Here is a 3,904-nt window from a genome sequence, read left to right as displayed (position 1 = left end):
AAGAAAATAAGTTCAAGTGAGTGACTTTTGGACCATGTATCTTGATGATTGTGTGACCAAATGGCAAGGTAATGAAAGAAATAGCAAGAGGGTATGGAACTTAGCATTTTCCATGTTGAACATATCTTGAAATGATGAATGGAAAGGGATGGAAAATAGCCATGAAGTTCAAGTTTCCAGGCTGCCAAAACAGTTGGGCCAGTTTGGCCTAGGTGTTGTCCAAAAGTTTAGTTCATGATGCCAACTTTAGATGCATGCATCTCTCCAACCAAAAATACAAATGAGGTGATTCCAAAATGATGTGGAAGAGGATATAACAAGGTACAATTGTCATGAAGAAAGTGTTTCCATAAGGTGCCTTGAAGTGCAAGAAATTTGGCTCATAAGTCTTGATAAATTTTGCAAATTCTGGACTTAGAAAATTTTCTAACTGTCTTAAAATAAAGTCCTACTTTGACCAAGCATAACTTTCTCAATTTTAATCCAAATGAAACAAATTATATACCTCTAGAAAGCTTGGAACAAAAGGAACAACTTTCATGTTGGAGAAATTTTCAAATGGAGATTGCATCTTGGTGGAAAATCGGCTTAAAGTGGATGCAAAAACCATAAAAACTTGCCTTAAATGGAAAGTCAAACATTTCCACATTTAGTAATTTTTCCAACTCTTGATTAAATGGTGAATCCATGATCCAATCTTGGTAAAATTTCACATGTGGGCTTCCTTGGGCATGAATTTTGAGATCCCACCTTCAAAATGTCAAGAGTTGACTTTTTTGACCCCACAGTTGACTTTTCCCGAATTGTCTAATTCCCGATTCCATTGATCAATTGAGGCACCTCTGGCTCAAATAAAGAGCTGATTTTTTGTATGTAGATCCTTGTGGACATGTGGAGGGCCATGGAAATGAGTTTCATTCAAGGAATCAGAAATAAACCGATTTTATACCAAACCCTAATTTTAGGGCAAAAGTGACTAGGATCTGACTGCACAAGTTGCCAAAGGATATTTTTGTGATAATTGTGGATCTTCTTAGGCCAAGATGCCTCTCTAATCATGACATGAATGAGCCCCCTTTTCTTTCCATCAAACATTGCCTATTGCAGATAGCCATGAAACCCTGATTTCTGATCAAATGCAGATGCACACTCTGAGAGCTCTGACTCTTCCACTGACAAACTGCAGACCACCATGAGATACCTGGACCACCTTGAGACCCTTGAGGCTTGAATATTTCGAAAATGAAGTCCAATTCTCAAACTTGCTTTGTGTGGGCTCCTTCTGGTAAGGAGTGATCAATCAAAACCTGATTTCTCAAGTCACTGATGCAGTATGCAATGAGTATGACCTAGTATGATGCTAATGCAATCCCATGCTTTCCATGAAAAAGTGAAGGGTAAATTTTGGGGTATTACATCCGTTATTTTACATTTACTTAAAAAAAATCTATTATTATTATTATTATTTGTTTTTTATTTGTTATATCAATGAATCAATGTTTTTTTGTTTTTTTAACACATCTTGCATTTGAGTGAACTCACTCCTACTTTTGAAAAAAAATCTATAGCTTTTAAAAAAAATTCAACCATACTTTTAATAAAGGATAAATAAAAGAAGAATAGTAATAACAAAAATGAGAGATTGAAAAAACGGATAGAAATGGATTTTTTGGGCTTCTTCTTAAACAAAATGCCCAATAAGGCTTAATCATTTTTATTTATCCAGAAAGTGTTTTTTTTTTGTTATAGCTTGCTATGTCATATTCACTCTACTAATGTGGATTGTGTGCCACTGATCCAATTGATATAGGGTTTTAGCAATGTGCACCGTTTGTCTACCTAAGTGAGTACGATCTTCCACCTTCTTCATTTTTCTTCTTTGGTTGACTTGGTTCACCACCATTTCAATGTGTGTGTAAACCACAGCCTCTTTCACATTCACATTCTTCGCAACACCTAACACATTCGAGATCTCTTGAGTTTCACCCTCAACGGGATAAACATGACCCCTTTGGTTCCCAGTGGTAAGAATTTTGATCTTCCCTTTGTCGTTTCGGTAAACTGCTCCAAGGTTCCATTCGTCAAAGATAACTAAGTTTGCATCCGTGTAAATGTAGATTTGCTGATTCTTCCACTGAATTTGGTTTTCCATCTCAACTTTTTCTTTCTTCATATCATGCATGTGGCTTTTCAATTCTCCATGTCTCGTTTTGGTTTTCATATGAATGCTAGAGGTAAAATTTTGGATTTGATCTCCACGTTGTCTCTCATCATTCTTGTTATTGTAATTTGATTTCCGCTTCGATTTACTAACTTTTTTGTTTATTTCTTGGCTATTGATGTTGATTTTTCGAGCTCTACCTTACTTGGTGGAGTTAAGGTTGTCACCATCCCTTTTCCTATTATGCACGTGGTTATCGTGACCCTTCTAGATTTGGACCTTCATGTTGTTACAAGTAAGCTTCTGAGTACGATCCTCTCCTTGATTGTCCTTTTTTTATGTTTTTGTTGTTAGAAATCTGATTAGGGTTACTCACAAGATTTTTCTAGTTATATCTAGATTCGTTGATGCTATTGTAAGCCATATCTTCCTTCTTGGGATTTTCCTCACAAACTTTCCAATTGGTGGCTGAGATATGATCCATACATTTAGCTTTCGATTGCTTCCTCTTCATCTTTTACATGTCATTCCCTGTTTTCCCTTTGATGAATTAATTCTTATAGGATTGTTTTGGGTAATATTCTTCTGATTCTTCTCTTTGTTATTTGCTTAGTTGTTAGTGATATCACTAACCAAATTATTTTTCTCCTTTATAAAGGGTATGATGTGAGGTTTTTGAGTATGATTCTGATTATGGCGCTTCTCCTTCTTATCTTTATTGGTATTAATTTTATTTAACTTGATTGTGAATTTTGTCAACCTGCAGGGTTCTATCCTTGTCAATGTTATCTTATTTTTTCTGAATTCCAGAGGACTCGCCTTTGTACATAAGTTTTCTACCCCAATTGCTATTTTTTTATGCAGTCTCAAGTTATTGTAGCCTTTTTAGCGTAAGTATCCTCTTTGGTGTCACTTTCCATATTGCATTTCTCTTTACCTTTGTTTCTCGTTTGATTCTTCTCATAATTTATTTTGATGTTGTGCATGTAGGCATGAGCTTCACATCTTCCATCAACATCATATTTGTCTCTATTGTCTTTGATGTAAATTCATGTACCATTCCTCCTGTTCTTCTTCTTTTGAATCTAATTTTCTTTTACTACTTGATTAGAAGTATGGTGCTTGTTGCTATAAAGGTGCCTCTGTTGGTGCAGTCTCCCCTTGTTGAACTCTCTGTTTCTGCTCTGATTGTTCAGTATCTAGTTATTCTTTTGATTGGTGTTTCTAATTTGAGTATCTTAAGGTTGTGTCTGATTCTGGCGCTTCTCCTTCTTGTCTTTATTGGTAATGTTTTGATTTGACTGACACTCTGCTTTTTCACCATTGTTGTGTTTGTTACCGATGATGATTATTGACATTCTATAGGATTTTATCCTTATCAATGTTAGTTTCTTCTTTCTGGTCCCCAGAGGACTATCCAATATATCTAGTTCTTCAGTTCCAATTACTATTGTTAAGATCAAATCTCAAGGTCCAAGCTAGTATGAACTTTCTGAATGTAAGTTTCCTTTTCATTATCTCTATCCTTGTTGCATTTCTCTCTGCCTTTATTTCTCACTTTGTTCTCTTCATTGTTATTGTGGTTGTATATCTTGTAGGCATGATTACCACTGTCCCTCCTTCCGTTGATATAAATACCTTTACAAGTTCTCCTAGTACTCTTCTTTAGCACATCCTGTTTGTTTATATCTCTTTTACTAGTATTCAGATGGTTGATGTTTTAAAGGTAATTCTGATGATAAT

The 3,904-nt window shown here is 35.2% G+C and overlaps 1 long non-coding RNA gene across 1 annotated transcript; it reads left to right on the top strand.

The window, feature by feature from the left end:
• The first annotated feature begins 1,840 nt into the window (after positions 1 to 1,840).
• Positions 1,841 to 3,618, top strand: LOC127129165 (uncharacterized). The gene is made up of 3 exons (XR_007806199.1): positions 1,841 to 2,024; positions 2,118 to 2,456; positions 2,928 to 3,618. It is a non-coding gene; the product is annotated as an uncharacterized LOC127129165 (long non-coding RNA).
• Positions 3,619 to 3,904: the final 286 nt, after the last annotated feature.

This window comes from Lathyrus oleraceus, chromosome 3 (assembly GCF_024323335.1).
Source record: "Lathyrus oleraceus cultivar Zhongwan6 chromosome 3, CAAS_Psat_ZW6_1.0, whole genome shotgun sequence".
Lineage (NCBI taxonomy): Eukaryota > Viridiplantae > Streptophyta > Magnoliopsida > Fabales > Fabaceae > Lathyrus > Lathyrus oleraceus.
Note: the sequence above shows the minus strand (reverse complement) of the source record. Positions and strands in the feature narration are given on the sequence as shown.